The sequence below is a fragment of the Pantherophis guttatus genome, chromosome 16 (assembly GCF_059756535.1).
Source record: "Pantherophis guttatus breed Tessera chromosome 16, ASM5975653v1, whole genome shotgun sequence".
Lineage (NCBI taxonomy): Eukaryota > Metazoa > Chordata > Lepidosauria > Squamata > Colubridae > Pantherophis > Pantherophis guttatus.
In genome coordinates this window covers 5,111,345-5,129,324 of record NC_142078.1, presented here as the reverse complement: position 1 = coordinate 5,129,324, position 17,980 = coordinate 5,111,345, and the positions used below count along the sequence as shown (strand labels likewise).

Genomic DNA, 17,980 nt, shown 5'->3' with positions numbered 1-17,980 from the left:
CAAAGATGGAGTCCACAGATACTTCTTTTAGCCTCTTGTCAACTCCCTGAAACATGAATTTCTTAAGTAAAAATAAACAGAATGCTGAAATACTCCAAGCTGCCAGTTCCAACCTCAATCTTACGTCCAAAAGTAGATCTGTCCTTCTATATATTTCCTCTCCAAAAAACAACAAAGAATCATGGGTGGGGAAAAACATCTACCCTGTCCATTTATGGAGCTTCTCAATCATCCAAGTCATGGTTGTCCCAAAGGTGCTGTCAACTTGTAAAGCATTCCTGGCCTTGAGTTGCCATTGGCAGGAGGGGGGGAAACTGATGGAGCAACACGGCAGCAACCAGAAGCACATTCCACGCATACCTTTCTCAAGGCCAAATCCTAAATTACCAGAGCCAACCGGAGAGGTGTGTTCTCTACAGCCCTCGAAAGTGCTCCATTGGAGAAGGTGATTTATGACACACCCTGGGAGGAGGGGAGGAAACAGGGCCATAGTTGGGACATAAATTATGTGGGGCAGAGCTGACTCCACTTGGGTATGTGCCGACATGTTGCTCCTAATAAATAACTGGATTTCTTTTGAAACTTGGCTCAAGGCTCATGAATCAATTAGGGCATCCATCGGAACCCTGACAGGTGCTTTTCAAAAGGCAACTGGACTTCCTTGGTGCCTTTTGAAAGGCACCTGTAGGACCGCTATCCTGCTTTGCAGAAGAACAACCCCAAGAGAAAGTTTGAGATGACAAGAGAAGACAGGGCACCTTCAGATCAGTTGGCCACCCCTGCCTTTTTTTGTGAAGAACATCAACCGAATATTTGAAGCTCCTCCAAATATGTCCACCAGCTCTCCAAAGCTGGAGACCCTGATCACAACGGAGGAAGCCAACTGAGACAAAGAGGAAGAAGGCGGACATCTCTTTTGGAGGAAATGGAGATTTCACCCCGTGGTGGGCCTCGAGGCAGCTCGTTCCAGGCAACCTTAACGTTCTGGTGGGTACAACATCTGAAGCAACCCGACTGTCTCTTTCCATGCAGGTGCTGAATTCCATGAAGTGACGCAACGGAGAAGAACTAAGATGGATCTGGTCTTCTGCCAGATGTTCCCAAATTTGGGCTTGCTGGACAGATGGCTTTTCTACTGCAACCCTTGCAACCTACTGAGCCCAATATGTGATCTCTCTACATTTGAAGATCACTTCCTTCCGCCCACATCCCCTTCAAACCAAGATGCTGGTTTTCCTCCCTGCCTCGTTTAAACAGATGCTCTCTTTCTGCCGTCTTCAGGGAGCGTTTCTTACGGTCCGCGCACACCAATGACAAACAATGAAGCCCACCCCGGTTCCTTCTGCACCGTTATTTTAATTTCTGGCCTCCGTTCAAAGTTCTCTCCAGCAGCATCCGTCACAGTGGGGAAACCGTATCTGGGTCATTGTCGCTCCAATGAGCATGCTGGCACTGAACGCTGGCGATAATTTATTTTATTATTTTTGGGTGCTCTTGGGACGAGGCCTGAATCAACCCGGGGGGAAATGAACAAAAGCTGCGCACAAAATAGAAGGAGAACAATCCGAAGAACAAACCCTACCTCAACATTTAATCCTCAAACTGGCCACGTTAATACAATTCAGCTGGTCTATTAACAAAGATTGCCTTATTCCTGAATTCAGGAAAAAATGGACTCCGCAGCCAATTGAGCAATATTTCACCAAATGTTTAAAATATTACTGGGAGAATCCAGCAATATCTGCTCACCTGGGAAAGGAGTAGAAGCATTAGGGATGACGGTGAAACGGAAGATTTTTTCAAACCGGTAAAGGAGAATTTGGGACACACAAGCTATCTGAAATATATTCCCACAGCTGAGTTTTGAGCATCTAAATCGGTGTTTTCTCAATCTTGGACACTTTAAGACAGGTGGACGTCAACCTGTGGCAGGGGAATTCTGGGAGTTGAAGTCCTAAGATGAGACTGTTGAGACTCTAGAAAGAGTGCAGAGAAGAGCCACAAAGAGGATTAGGGGACTGGAGGCTAAAACATATGAAGAATGAATACAGGAACTGGGTATGTCTAATTTAATGAAAAAAAGGACCAGGGGAGACAGGATAGCAGTGTTCCAATATCTCAGGGGCTGCCACAAAGAAGAGGGAGTCAAACTATTCTCCAAAGCACCTGAAGGCAGGACAAGAAGCAATGGGTGGAAACTAATCAAGGAGAGAAGCAACTTAGAAGTAAGGAGAAATTTCCTAACAATTAGAACAATTAATCCGTGGAACAACTTGCCTCCAGAAGTTGCGAATGCTCCAACACTGGCAGTTTTTAAGAAGAGGTTGGATAACCATTTGTCTGAAGTGGTGTAGGGTTTCCTGCTTAAGCAGGGGGTTGGACTAGAAGACCTCCAAGGTCCCTTCCAACTCTTGTTATTCTATATTCTAAGCTGCCAAGATCGAAAAATCCTTGATCTAAATCTCCCATTTGTGGATTTGCCGCAGAAAAAAACACAGTGAACCCTAAACATGGGTTTATTGGCGGGTTATTGCAACGCGCAAAGTTTTAATGAAACCACATTTTTTTTTAAAAAAACGGGGAATTGCCCCCGATGCCAAAAGACTTTGTTACGAGACAATACGTAAATGCTTGAAAGAATAAATCCAACCTCCAGCACGCTATTAGAGACGGTAATCGATGAGCGCAAAGTAGTTATAGAAAGAGTTTGCTTTCGACAAACATCATTTTGGCTACCGCGTGCCTCTAAACAAACTTGTTCTGGAAATGAAGCGGGGGGGAAGTGGGGAGGGGGAATTATTGCTGATGGCATGGACATATTCTGCATAAGATGCTCTCTTAAGTGCATTTTCAAGCAAAGACCGATCTCTGGCTAGCCGGATGCACTAAAATATTTAACAAAAGAGCACGGGGGAAGATAAATTAAATCCAGCGGGCCGTTTTTTGACTTGTTACCCTGCCTTAGGGAGGTTCCAGCAGCTTTTCCTTGGAAGTATCAGGGGGGAATCGGTTGGCAAGCAAAACGGGCATTTTCCGAGCCCTCTATTAAAGCCCTGGCATCTGACGCCAGCTGCGATTAGGAACTTGCTTGGCTTCTTAACATTTGCATCCCTTCTTGAAATGGTAATATAAAACCAGAGGGGCACAGAAACAATAAACCGGCCCGCTATTTAAGTGGAGTGTCATTAATCTTTAAACTAGCCATCGGAGCCAAGGAGAGGCCACTGAACTCTTTTGGAAAAGCAGAGAAACGGGAAAGGCACCGACTTCTTTAAGGGAGCTGGACCATCTCGCTGGAACTGGGTATGTCTAGTCTGATGAAGAGGGACGCGGTGGCTCCGTGGCTAAGACACTGAGCTTGTCGATGGAAAGGTCGGCGGTTCAGCGGTTCGAATCCCTAGCGCCGCGTAATGGGGTGAGCTCCTGTGATTTGCCCCAGCTTCTGCCAACCAAGTAGGGAAACAGCCTGTTTCCCTACTTCTGGTGGGCCCAGAAGGCCTGGAAATCAGCTGGCCGGTGCGCGCATGTGCTCCGGAGATGAGTTCACATGCCCACTGATATGGCTACGTGTTCGCCATCACAGGGATAGCCAGTGTTGAAGCATTTGCAACTTCTGGAGGCAAGGTGTTCCACTGATTAATTGTTCTCACTGTCAGGAAATTTCTCCTTAGTTCCAGGTTGCTTCTCTCCTTGATTATTTATTTATTTATTTACTTACTTACTTACTTACTTATTTATTTATTAAATTTTTATACCGCCCTTCTCCCGAGGGACTCAGGGTGGTGCACAGCCACAATAAAACACGTATATCCATAAAGTTTAAAAACAATTTAAAACATATTAAAATAATTTGGCCCTATATTAAAAAACTAAAACACCCATTAAAATTCATTATTTAAGCCAGCCCAGCCTGTAAAGTCTTAAGGGCACGGCGAAAGGTACGTAGGTACGTACGGAGATCATACGTATCTCCGGGGGCAATTCATTCCAGAGGGTAGGTGCCCCCACAGAGAAGGCTCTCCCCCCTGGGGGTCGCCAGTCAACATTGTTTGACCGACGGCACCGTGAGGAGTCCCTCTCTGTGGGAGCTTATTGGCCGGTGGGAGGCTATCGGTGGCAGAAGGCGATCTCGATTAGTTTCCACCCATTGCTTCTTATCCTGCCTTCAGGTGCTTTGGAGAATAGCTTGACTCCCTCTTCTTTGGGGCAGCCCCTGAGATATTGGAAGACTGCTATCATGCCTCCCCTGGTCCTTCTTTTCATCAAACTAGACATACCCAGTTCCTGCAACTGTTCATCATATGTTTGAGCCTCCAGTCCCCTAATCCTCTTGGTTGCTCTTCTCTGCACTCTTTCTAGAGTCTCAACAGTCTCAGCTCAAGACATTAGCCATACCCAATTCCTGTAACTGCTCATAAACCATTAACACTTTCTTCATTTGAAACGAGCAATCCAGCGGGAAAAATTGGGACTTGCTGGTCTTCATAAAAGTAAGCGAATAAATGACGGCCGGGTGGGGAGATCAGAGCCCCACCTTCCACCTCTGTAATCTCCGTCGGCCAAACAGTGTTGACTGGTGGCCCCCAGGGGGAGAGCCTTCTCTGTGGGGGCACCTACCATCTGGAACGAGCTCCCCCCAGAGATACGGAGGATCCCGGACCTGCGCACGTTTCGCCGTGCTCTCAAAACTTTTCTATTTCAGCAGGCTGGCCTGGCCTAACTCTCCTCTTTTAAATTTTTAATTCGTGATTTTATAAATTGGGTGTTTTAATCTGTGTTTCGGCCAAAATATTTAATAATGTTAAGGGATTTTTAATATTTGTATTATCTGTATTTTATCTTGGCTGTTCACCGCCCTGAGTCCTTCGGGAGTAGGGCGGTATAGAAATTTGATTAATAAATAAATAAATAAATAAATAAATAATAAATCTCAGGATTCACTTACAACTAAGAGGAAAAACCTGCTAGGGGTCTTTCTTGCGAAGCATTTCATTTCCACCCCACAATCTGCAGGTGCCAAAACCTCTATCAAAACAGGTTGGACGATGACAAGACGCTGAATCCATGCATCGCATTTTAGGAGTTTCCCTCCGCCCAGAAGCCAATGTTAAAAAGAGTTTTGTCATGGAAAAAAAAATTTCCCTTTCCGTGTGAAGCTGGCATCCCTCCACCGCACCAAACAGGGATTCCAAACTGACATCCAGTTTTCCAACATTTTCCCGTCTCCACCTCTCCATCTATGCGTAGGATGAGAAGGGCAGTTGCTCATAATGAACGGCAGGATGAGCCATTATGATTAAAAATAATCCCAAAAGATTATGAAGAGCTGCAGATGGAATGTAAAATGACTACGGCAAAAGAAAACAAAGATAACCATCAATAGCCATTGGCACCTTGGGTGCAACCCCAAAAACATCTGGGGGACACCACTGGGATTAATCCAGGGGTGAAATCCAGCAGGTTCTGGAGAACCAGTAGCGGAAGTAAGTAAGTAAGCTTTTATTGCGGTCAGAGACCAAATTAAAATAGAAAGAAAAGGAGCATATTTTATAAATATGGATAGATCATGGGACAGTACATCAGTAGCGGAAATTTTGAGTAGTTCGGAGAACTGGTAGCGGAAATTTTGAGTCGTTCGGAAAACCGCCAAATATCACCTCTGATTGGCCCCAGAGTGGGGTGGGAATGGAGACTTTGCAATATCCTTCCCCCAGGAGTGGGGAGGGAATGGGGATTTTGTAGTATCTTTCCCCTGCCACGCCCAAGCCACACCACACCCACCAAGCCATGCCCATAGAACCGGTAATAAAAAAAATTGGATTTCACCACTGCATTAATCCCCATCGGTCAGTGGCACGAGGCAGCTTATAGGTAGTCCTCGTCTTACAAAGTTTGTTTAGCGACCATTCAAAGTTGCAACAGACTTTTATATGACCGTTTTTCAACCCTTAACGACCATTGCAGCATCCCATGATCACATGATGCTTGGCAAGTGACTCAAATTTATGACAGTCACAGTGTCACATGCGGTGGTGGGATTCAGCCGGTTCGGGTTAAATTGCTGGCTGGCCATACCCCTTCCCAGAGTCCACCTGAGACTCGCTTTTGCTCCCAGGAGGCTGCAGGGAGGCCTACTAGGCCCAAAACGGGGCACGAGGGTACGGCGCACCCCCATGGCCCGTTTTTGCTCCCAGGGGGGTGCAGGAGGCCAAGTGCTGCCTGTCACACCCCTGGCCACGCCCACCATGGCCACGCCCACCAAGCCAGTCATTAGGGCAGAGAACCGGTTGTTAAATTATTTGAATCCCACTACTGGACTACATGATTCCCTTTTGTGACCTTCTGACAAGCAAAGTCAAGGGGGAAAGCCAAGATTCGCTTAACAACCGGGTGACTCATTTCACAGCCGCAGCGGCTCACTTCACAAAATGTTGCAAGAGAGGCTGTAAAAATGAGGCAAAACTCCATCCAAACGACAGAAATTTTGAGCTCGATTGCGGTTGTAAGCCGAGGGCTGCCCGTACTTGGAGCAGCTTACATTCTGCGACGAGATCTCTAAATGCCATCTGACCGCAACATCTGTCTGTTGCAGAATCAAATAGGTGGGACAAAAATGCAACGCGCGGCCTGAACATCTGGACGACTGCAGGGCCGACTGTAATAACAATAATAATAATATAATATATTATAATAATATACTTCTATGCCAAATGATGTCATGGCTACTGACTCCCCTCTGGCCTATTCTGTGGCCCCTTTCCAGAAGCCGAATAAAACACATCTGTTAAGCCTACTACAACACAATCGGTTTGTGTTAAAACTCTGCACTGCAGAGCTAAAAATAGTTGCCTTCTGCAAGATGCTTGCATACTCAGAAATAATTCCAGTGGGACCATTCTTGAGGAACCAAACTAGGTTTGCTGAGGGAGGTTTTTTTGGGGGGGAGCGAGGGGTTGCGGAGGGGGGGAAGTATGGTCAGGTGGGCATTGCAAATATCCATTTGCAATGCTTTTCCTCCAATTTATCTGCCAGCTTTTTTGGCGGGGCGAAAGATCTGCAAAAGGCTTGCAGCTTTTTGAGATGCAGAAAACGCCTTTGGAAACGGGGGGGGGGGGGGGGGGAGAGCTCAAGGTTGGTTTTTTGGGGGTTTTTTTTTTTGCTTTTTTTTTTTAACATCCCCAAATGAAGGGAGGAGATAACAAGGGAGAGAGGGTTTTCTGTGGCTGCTTGCAGAAAATGTTTATTTAAAAAAATAAAAAAAAACGAGAACATCTATTTGTGGAAATGAACACCAGATACCTTTCTTTGCCCATCTCCTGCCCCAACATAGTTGGCAGATTTTTCTCAGCACACCCGAGGACCAGGGAGATGCGTCCAATCCGGGATGTCTTTTTGTTCCCTCTGGAAACTCAAAAGAGAAACTTTGCACCAAGAGAGACGGTCAAATTCTAGCCAGGCCTCCAAAGGTCTCCTGGGGGAAAACCTTAAGGACAAGCCTCCATCCCAGAATAAATATCTAACAGCAGTAGATAGCAGCCTTCCAATATTTGAGGGGCTGCCACAGAGAGGAGGGGGGTCAAGCTATTCTCCAAAGCACCAGAAGGCAGGACAAGAAGCAACGGATGGAAACTAATCAAAAAGAGAAGCAATCTAGAATTAAGAAGAAATTTCCTAACAGTGAGGACAATAAATCAGTGGGACTGCTTGCCACCAGAAGTTGTGAGTGCTCCAACACTGGAGGTTTTTAAGAAGAGAGGGGACAACCATTGGACAGAACAATTACCAAACTAGGTAAAATCCTCAGCATGAAACATCTGCAAGGAAACCACCGAGCCAGAATGGGACAATTCGCCGTGGCTAACTTGTCGTGGCCATGGCCAACCCAGTGTGGCTGTCTTGCAGTGGCCAATTCACCACGGGACAACTTGCTGTCAGACAATCCATGTGGGATAACTCAACGCGATCAATATTATCCGTCATTCTTTCTTTGACGTTATTTCCACGGCCATAAATCAAGGACAGATTCAACCTGGAAATAAGGAGACATTTTACGACAATTGAGAACAATCAACCCATGGAGCAGAAGTTGCCTTCGTAAGTTATGGGAGCTTCGTCCCTGGAAGCTTTCAAGAAGAGACTGGACTGCCATCGAGCAGAAATGGTGTAGGGCCGTGATGGCGAACCTATGGCACACAGAGCCGTATCAGTGGGCACGCAAGCGCAGCTCCGGCAGCTGATTTTTGGGCCTTCCGGGCCCAGCGGAAGTTGGCAAGTGGGCTGTTTCCGGCCTCCGGAGGGCCTCCGTGGGGGTGGGGAAGGCTGTTTTCGCCCTCCCCAGCTCCTACAAAGGCTCTGGAGCCTCAGAAGAGAGAAAAACGGGCCTTCCGGGCCCACTGGAAGTTGACAAATGGGCCAGTTCCAGCCTCTGGAGGGCCTCCGGGGGGGGTGGGGAAGGCTGTTTTTGCCCTCCCCAGGCTCAAAGAAAGCTTCTGGAGCCTGGGGAGGGCAAAAAAATGGGCCTACCAGACCCACCGTTCCAAAAGCAGGGGGAGCCCAGGGAGGTCGTGTGCGCATGCACGGGGGGGCGCATTGAATTATGGGTGTGAGCATGTGTGCACGCGACTCCCCGTGCTCCCCTCGCTTTTGGCACGTGATTGCAAAAAGGTTAGCCATCACTGATGTAAGATCTCCTGTTTTAGCGGGGGGAGGGAGGGTTTGGACTCATCCTGTCCAACTCTGTTAATCTGTAATCTGTGAACGTCACATACGGGGAAGGAAAAACGAAATAAAGTAACTTTTTGGCCAAAGGCAAAGGATGAACCTGGGAAGATAATGGCTAACGGCAAATGTTCACAGAATCCGAAATCGCTCCAGATTCAAAGAAATGGGTGAGCCTTTGACAGTACCGCCTGCTGTGGCGGCTGTTTCCTCGGTTCTATTTTAAGCTAGAAATTCACACTTCCAGAAACAAAATATTACCGAGAACAACTTAAAAACAGCATCCAACAAGGCAGAGCCGAGAGCTGGAATGAACATCCTGTCCGGAGAAGCGCAGAGAACTGCGTTAAGAGCCTGACTGAACCTTGGACAGAGGAGCTATTTCCAAAGGAAGAAAGCACCAGCTAAATCTGATGAGACCGTCCTGCGAATAAAAGGGAATTATTGAATGGGACACTGGCCTCGGGAACCAATCCTCCCATCTGGTGGTAAGGGAAAGGAATGACAGAAAAGAGATTTCCCAGATATTGGGTGAGGTAGGATGGGAGAGTGACACGGTGGCTCAGTGGCTAAGATGCTGAGCTTGTTGATCGAAAGGTCGGCAGTTCAGCAGTTTGAATCCCTGGTGCCGCGTAACGGGGTGAGCTCCCGTGACTTGTCATGCTTATGATTTTACCTCAACTTTACTTTGACGTAGAGAACTGCGAAGGTTGAAAAAATACCAGACGGGATTGTCAAATTACGTTTTCATCACCGTCGTAATGGCAAACGGTTGCTAAGTGAGGACTAACTTGTACCCCCGATGATCCGACATCATTTTCACTCTCCTTAAAAAAAAAAAAAAAACAATCTTGCGGTTTCCTTTTTGGGTGTTAAACCTAGCTGTGATCACACAGGCTTAAAGTGAGAGTCCCCGAAACCCAATTGTGGTTTATTCACGGCAGACATTTTGCAAATCTCGATCGGTCGATAACATGAGCGGACGGGAACGATGGGAACTGTAATTCAAACATCAGCTAGTTGCAAATCAGACACACTTGGGGAAAGCAAAGGAGACGAAAGACAGAGACCAGTCGGTCATCCAACACCTCCCGAAATTTCCTTGTTCCCTCAAATTAAAACATTGGTTTTTTTTTTTTCAATTAATGTCATATTCTTTTCCAGGGACCCAGAGAAACCGAAAGAAAATAGGAAGATGCTTAAGGGAGTCAGTTAGTGACTCTCTTGGTGTCCTATGTTGCAAATGAGAGATATCGGATGACAAACAGTACACTAAATATCGTCCCTTAAATATCTTCTCGGTTCTATTTTGAAGTCATTTGCCCCGTTCCCATCCACTCACCCACCCAACGCCGTTCCGGGAACGGACATCTGAGATTCACAGCAGCAGAAAAACAGCTCTCAGAAATAAATTTAAGGGGTCCTTCCTATTCCGACATCATCCAATTTATTTATTTATTATTTGAAGTTATTTGAGTTGGGGGAAACAGCGTTACCCAACCCCACAAATGTACCAGCTCTGGAAATCCCAGGCACTATATGACTTGTGCTGGCTGGGGATGATGGGCACAGTAGTCAAGAATATCTGGCAGGCAGTTGAAACTAGAAACTAAGAGCCTAAAGGACCTTGGGAGGTCTTCTAGTCCAACCCCATGGTCAAGCAGGAGACCCTATAACATTTCAGACAGGTGGCTGCCAGTCTTTTCTTTAAAAAAAACCCAGTGATGGCCAGATCCACAACTTCTGGTGGCAAGGTGTTCCACTGGTTAATTGTCCTCGCTGTTAGGAAGCTTCTCCTTAATTCCAGGTTGCTTCTCTCCTTGATGTTTCCATCCATTGTTTCTTGTCCTGCCTTCTGGTGCTTTGGAAAATAAGTTGACCCCCCCTCCCCTTCCAACTCAACTCAACTCAACAACTCAACTCAACTCTTCCCTTCTTTGTAGCTGCTCCTCAAATACTGGATATACCCCATCATGTCACCCCTAGTCCTTCTTTTTTCTAGATTAAAAGGTAAAGGGTTCCCCTCGCACATATGTGCTAGTCGTTCCCGACTCTAGGGGGCAGTGCTCATCTCCGTTCCAAAGCCGAAGAGCCAGCGCTGTCCGAAGACGTCTCCGTGGTCATGTGGCCGGCATGACTCAACGCCAAAGGCGCACGGAATGCTGTTCCCTTCCCACCAAAGGTGGTCCCTATTTTTCTACTTGCATTTTTTACATGCTTTCGAACTGCTAGGTTGGCAGAAGCTGGGACAAGTCACGGGAGCTCACCCGGTTACGCGGCACCAGGGATTCGAACCGTTGAACTGCCGATCTCTCGATCGACAAGCTCAGCGTCTTAGCCACTGCGTCCCCTAGATTAATCCTCCAGATTAATCTAGATTAGACTAATCCTCTAGATTAGCCATACCCAATTCCTGTAACTGTTCATAAACCATGAACACTGTCTTAATTTGAAATGAGCAATCCGGGTCTCTGAAAATATATCTATTTTTGTATATTGCCTTCTTTGTTAACTTGCAAATGCCTTTCTCCGTGCCCCCACACAGCGTGCATTCATGGCCCAACGTTAGCAGAAATGTAATCCTGAGCTAATGGGGAGGAAAAGAAAGCGAAGCAAAGATTTAACGCTGATAACCAAGCGATCATTGCTAAATGCCAAGGTGGCATCAGCCAATCAATCCAAGGGAAATGTTACTCTCAGACGAGCGAGAACACTAGAAGTGGGATTCAGATAATCTACCGGTTCGCCCAGCACTAACAATGTGAGCTCACGTGCACGCTCGCTTCACTCGTGCACCTTTTCTGCACACGCTTTGCTGACACACGCAGCTAGCATGCATGCACGCAGCTTAGAAAACATGGCTAAATAGGACGGTGCAGGTCGCTACTACCCAGGGGTCTCCAACCTTAAATACTCATAGAGCCATTTGGACCCGTTTCCCACAGAAAAGAAAACACCGGGAGCCACAAAACCTGTCTGGGCGTGGCCAACTCGATGTCACTCGCTTCCATCGGTCACATGATCCCTCCCTAGCCACACCTACCCAGCCGGTCATTACGGCAGAGAACTGGTTGTTAAAAAACACCGGGAACCACAAAATCCTTTTGACATCTCTCTCTCCCCCCTCCCTCCCCTCTCCCCCTCTCTCTGTATCTCTCTGTCACTGCCCTGGCCGCTTTTCCATCCCCCGCCGTCGCCCTTACTTTCTCAGGCCAGGCGAGGAGTGACTGGGAGAGGAGGGCGAAGGGCGGGGCCAGCCAGTGGTGAGATCACCTGACAGGGAGCCACAGCAGAGAGCCCAAAGAGCCACATGTGGCTCCGGAGCCACAGGTTGCTGACCCATGCTACTACCGGTTCGTCCGAACCGGCTGGAGAACACCATTCTATGACGGAAAAAGAAATCCCGATTTCCCCTCCAAACTTTGTGCGTTCCATAGCAACGAACCGTTTTGGAGAATTGGAGCCTTCTTCCCCCCCCCAAAAAACCTTTGGACGTTTATTTTTGATCTGTCTGGGGGAGAGAGAGAGACGCCATATCTCCTTGAAGTTCAGTTGTGCTAATGCGTTTGCTCTTCTTCCCCGAATAGATCGCTTCTCACCAGATGGGAGGCCTTCAGAAATAGGACAACCACAACGAGGACACAAAGTCTACAGCTCTCTAACGCCCGCCATTGCCATGCATCACTTGCAAAGTGACTTGAGAATGGATTTCTCTAAAATGGAGTTTCATAAACACGGAGCAGATTTGACAGCTAGAAGAGGTCTGGTTTAGTTCAGTTTTCGGTTTTTCGACGTGTGATTCGTGGCCTCGTTTCAAGGACGGGAAGAAACAGGGAAAAGCTGACAAAAATGTAAGTGGAAGTGAAATTTGAACCTTGGGATCAATTGCGTTAAAAGGCCATCTCCTCTATCTGGAAAACATCTTCAGGAAAGGTTTGAAGATGCCTGGAACTGGATGAAATTTGTTTCCTGGCCCTCATCCTCCCTCCACCCGCCTTCCACCGCTTTCTTAAATTCCATCCCCACAGAAATATTAGAAATAGATTCTAGAAATTGAACAAATGCATAAAAAGAAAAAGAGATCTGGGAAACACACAGCCATTGGGCATAGATGGGTAATTTATTTCCTTCCTTCCTTCCTTCCTTCCTTCCTTCTTCCTATGTTCACAAATAGACTGTTAACCCTCTCTTAATTTGAAATGAGCAATCTAGGACTTCCGATCTTCCATCCTTCCCTTCCACTCTCCGTCTTCATCTACCTTCCTTCCCCCCCAACCTCCTTTTCCTTCCTCCCTCCCTCCCTCCCTTTTCCTTCCTTCCTTCCCTCCCAACCTCTTTTCCCTTCCTTCCTCCCTCTTTTCCTTCCTTCCTTCCCTCCCTCTCTTCTCCTTCCTTCTTTTTCTTTCCTTCCTTCCTCCCTTCCCTCTCTTCTCCTTCCTTCCTCTTTTCTTTCCTCCTTTCCTTCCTTTCTCTTTTCCTTCCTATCTTCCCTCCCTTCACCTTCATTCTTTCCTTCCTTCCTTTCTCCCTCCTTTTCCTTCCTCCCTCCCTCCCTTCTTTTCCTTCCTTCAACTGTTCTTCATATATTCATAAATGGTCTGTTAACCCTCTCTAAATCTGAAATGAGCAATCCAGGACTTCTGACCTTCCATCCTTCCCTCCAGCCCTCCGTCTTCGCCTTCCTTCCTTTCTTCTTTCCCTCCCAACCTTTTTCTTTCCCTCCCTCCCTCCTTTCCCTCCCTCCCTCCTTTTCCTTCCTTCCTTCTTTCCCTCCCAACCTCCTTCTTTCCCTTCCTTCCCCTTCCTTCCTCCCTTCCTCTCTCCCTCCTTTTCCCTTTCCTTCCTTCTTCCTTCCTTCCTCCCTCCCCCTTTTCCTTCCTCCCTCTTTTCCTCCTTTTCCTTCTTTCCTTCCTTCTTCCTTCCTTCCTCCCTTTCTTTTTCCTTCCTTCCTCCCTCCCTCCTTTTCTTTCCCTCACAACCCCTTTTTCCCTTCCTTCCTTCCTTTTCCTTCCTTCCTCTCTCCTTTTCCTTCTTTCCTTCCTCCCTCCCTCCCTCACCTCCCTCCCTCTCCCTCCTTTTCCTTCCTCCATTCCTCCCTCCTTTTCCTTCCTTCCTCCCTCTCCCTCCTTTTCCTTCTTTCCTTCCTTCCTTCTTCCTTCCTCCCTTCTTTTCCTTCCTTCCTCCCTCCCTCCTTTTCCTTCCTCCCTCCCTCCCTCCCTCCTTTTCCTTCCTTCCTTCCTCCCTCCCCAAATCAAAATCACCTGGGCCCTCCAAAAATGCCAACTGGATGGACCGAGATAACCACTGTTCACCACCAATGCACATCACTGACGGCGAAAGAGCGCTGGATTCCTCCACACCTGACACCCGTAACATCCGGCGCCAATAATTAACCAACTGTGATCTTTCCATTTGGCAGCCAGGAATTGCTCAGAGCAAAAACTCAACTCTCCTCATTTGCAGCTGCCAATAAACAGTGAGGAAAGGAGCAGTAAACAGCACCGTTTGGCCAATCTGGCCAGATTGTAACAACCTATAAATTTACCGGACAGCAGCAGGAAATGCTTATTCCCGCATAATTTACGGCAGCCACGCAACGGTTGCATATAAAGACACGTGCAGCCGCAGAATGACAACAAGATTTACAGAACTTAAAAAGCCTGCAGAGATGCTGTTGGCACCACGGACGACAACCCTGCGGAGGAGACACAATGCTTTGAAAGCTGGGAGCTGGGAAATGTTTAACAAACGAGTTGATACGTATCTTTTTCAAAGTGTTTTAAAGTGATTCCCGTCAAAATCCCGTCGAAACCCGTTTTTAAAAACTTCGAAGAAAACGGAAGGCAGGAAACAAAACCCCGTCAAAATGGACGCAGTGGCCAGGAAGCACCCTTATTTTAAGGAGGAGTGGTGGTGGATAGAAAACTTGAGTTCAATGGGGAGATAAAAAGTTAAAAATCCAGATTCCTACGTTTTAATCCACAATATTGTCCAGCAAACACATTTAAAATAAATACAAGGGTGGTTTATTCTGCCCTGTCTCCAAATTGAGAGAAAAAAAAGAGAGAATACTTTGCACAAAAAAAAAAAAAAGGACTTAATGCTTCAGCTGGGTCAAAGCCTATTCTTAAATTCTTTCAATTTCAAAAAATGCCAAATTTAATGTGCCCCTTTTATTAGATCCGAAGGCTCCGATTTGAAGTGCAAAGGAGACGACAGAAATCATCCGTTCTGAATTTAACTTTTACCTCCAAATGCCACACCCCAGGAATAATAACATCAGAAATAGCTGAGCTGAAAAAAATAAAAATAAAGAATGACTCAAAGTGTGGCAGAAACACTCTGGAAACATTTTTTGGAGAAGGGTTTGGCTGTCCTCACTACACTACAAAGAACGAACAGCTCAATTTTTCCCTAATTTTCGGCATTATGAAAACACGGCAGCGAAAACTCAAGCGGAGAAAAAAAAAGATAGATAGATAGATAGATAGATAGATGATAAATAGATAAGATAGAACATAGATAGATCATAGATAAGATATAGATGATATAGATAGATAGATGATAGATTAGATAGATGATAGATAAGATAGATAGATAGATTAGATAGATAGATTAGATAGACAGATAGATGATATAGATAAAATAGACATGATAGATTAGATAGACAGATGATAGATTAGATAAGACAGATGATAGATTAGATAGATGATAGATTAGATAGATAGATAGATAGATAGATAGATAGATAGATAATTTATTTATTTTTTTATTTTATTTTTTACTTCAAATTTATATACCGCCCTTCTCCCTAGGGACTCAGGGCGGTGTACAGCCAAATAAAAACACATAATAAATACATTAAGAACAGATTAAAAAGAAATATCTCAATTTGGCCCAAAATTTAAAAAGACAAACAAATTTAAATTTTATTTTATTTTATTTTATTTGTATACTGCCCTTCTCCAACAGGACTCAGGGCGGTGAACAGCCATGGTAAAACACAACATATAAAATTTAAAAGCAATTTAAAAGATAATTTTGGCCATCAATTTAAAATAACCCAGTTAAAACCAATTACAAATTAAAACCGCAAGGATGGGGTCAAGCCAGCTAAGATAGATAGTTAGATAATAGATAAGATATAGATAGATGATAGATTAGATAGATAGATAGATAGATAGATGATAGATAGATGATAGATAAATAGATAGATGATAGATAGATAGATAAATAGATAGATAGATAGATATAGATGATAGATAGACAGATAGATAGATAATGATAGATAGATAAATAGATAAATAGATAGATAGATAGATAGATAGATAATGATAGATAGATAGATAGACAGATAGATAATGATAGATAGATAGATAGATAGATAGATAGATAGATAGAGATAGATAGATAGATAGATAGATAGATAGATAGATAGGAGTTAAAGGATGGCACAAATTTTTTGTTTTTGTTTTTCTTTTTTCCACAGTCCCACCCCATTTTTAAGCAAGCACGCAATTTCTTAAGAGCAATTTCTCCAATGCAAAAGGACGACCTCTCTTGCCATGCCTGGCAAGGAAACCTCCCTTTGGATGACTTAAAAGTTGCCTCATTAAAACAACCCCAAATTTGCATTCTGTCAACCAGCTGCCAGGACTTCTTTTATGACTCATCAAGCCAAAACTACAACTTTGCAGGAGGCCTGTATATCATTTCTCCCCCACATATTGAAGAGCTGTTAACAAGTCCACATCCGAGAGAAAGAAGGAAGGAAGCTAGCGAGATGAATGAAAAAAGTCCATTTGGATTTTCGGGGAAGAAAAGATTTCCAAGCTAGGGCTCCCAGAATGAATTTATGGAACGCACGTGCATCCACATTCCTCCCAATAATTCTTGCGATAAGCTAAGAAGTTGTAAGTCAACAACCTCCACTGATCATCTGCAGGTCTTCTGGACTTGTGGTGGAAGTTCTTGTTCCTAAATCAGCAGGAAGTTGGTTTACGTTGACCAGGTAAGGATGGATATTCCTGGTTGACAATTAGGTTAAGTTTATTATTAGTAAAAAGGTAAAGGTTCCCCTCGCACATATGTGCTACTCGTTCCCAACTCGAGGACGGAGCTCATCTCCGTTTCAAAGCCGAAGAACCAACGCTGTCCGAAGACGTCTCCGGGGTCATGTGGCCGGCATGACTCAACACCAAAGGCGCATGGAACGCTGTTCCCTTCCCACCAAAGGTGGTCCCTATTTTTCCTACTTGCATTTTTTATTTTTAACGTGCATTCGAACTGCTAGGTTGGCAGAAGCTGGGACGAGTCACGGGAGCTCACCCCCGTTACGTGGCGCTCGGGATTCGAACCGTTGAACTGCCGACCTTCCGATCGACAAGCTCAGCGTCTTTATAAAAACCCTAGTAAGAGCACACCTGGAACACGGCAATCAATTTTGGTCATCACTCTACAACAAAAGATGTTGAGATTTTGGAAAAAGTTCAGAGAAAGGCAATGAAGATGATCAAAGGCCCGGAGATTAAAACATATGAAGAACAGCTGCAGGATTTGGGTTGGGCTAGTCTAGAGAAAAAAAGGACTAGGGGAGACATGATAGCAGCCTTCCAGTATTTGAGGGGAGGGTCAACTTATTCTACAAAGCACCAGAAGGCAAAACAAGGAACAATGGATGGAAACTAACCAAAAAAGAGAAGCAACCTGGAATTGAAGAGAAACTTCCTAACAGTGAGGACAATTAACCAGTGGAACAGCTTGCCACCAGAAATCGTGGGCGCTCCATCACTGGAGGTTTTTAAGAAGAGACTGGACAGTCATTTGTCTGCAATGGTACAGGTTCTCCTGCTTGAGCAGAGGGCTGGACTAGAAGATCTCCAAGGTCCCTTCCAGCGCTCTTCTATTCTATCCTAAAATATGAAGGCATCTCTACCATCCTGGATTGATTAAAGCCCAAGCATTGGGATAAGACTTTGCTGTTGTGGTTCGCCAGCAGCCTGCGGAGCTGGCAGCGGAGTCGGACAGCGATGAGGCTGAGGAACAACATGGGCCAGTCCTGGAGGCTGGGGAAGGCCCGGATGAGGGCTCTGCGTCAGAGGCAGAGCTGGGGCCAGGGCCATCGGGGAGTGATGCGCGGACTCCAGAGCCTCCAGAGGCTGACAGTAGAGAGGCAGAGGAACAGGAAGAGCCTGTTCCTAGTGCACGTATGAGAAGAGCTGCCAGAAGGCAAGAGCAGCTCAAGCAAAAAGGACAACTCAGG

General features: G+C 45.7%; 1 protein-coding gene across 8 annotated transcripts in view; it reads right to left on the bottom strand.

Moving 5' to 3' along the window:
- Window positions 1–17,980, bottom strand: part of STRBP (spermatid perinuclear RNA binding protein) — a 94,944-nt gene that overhangs the window by 59,840 nt on the left and 17,124 nt on the right. The gene's annotated exons all lie outside the window — the stretch shown is intronic.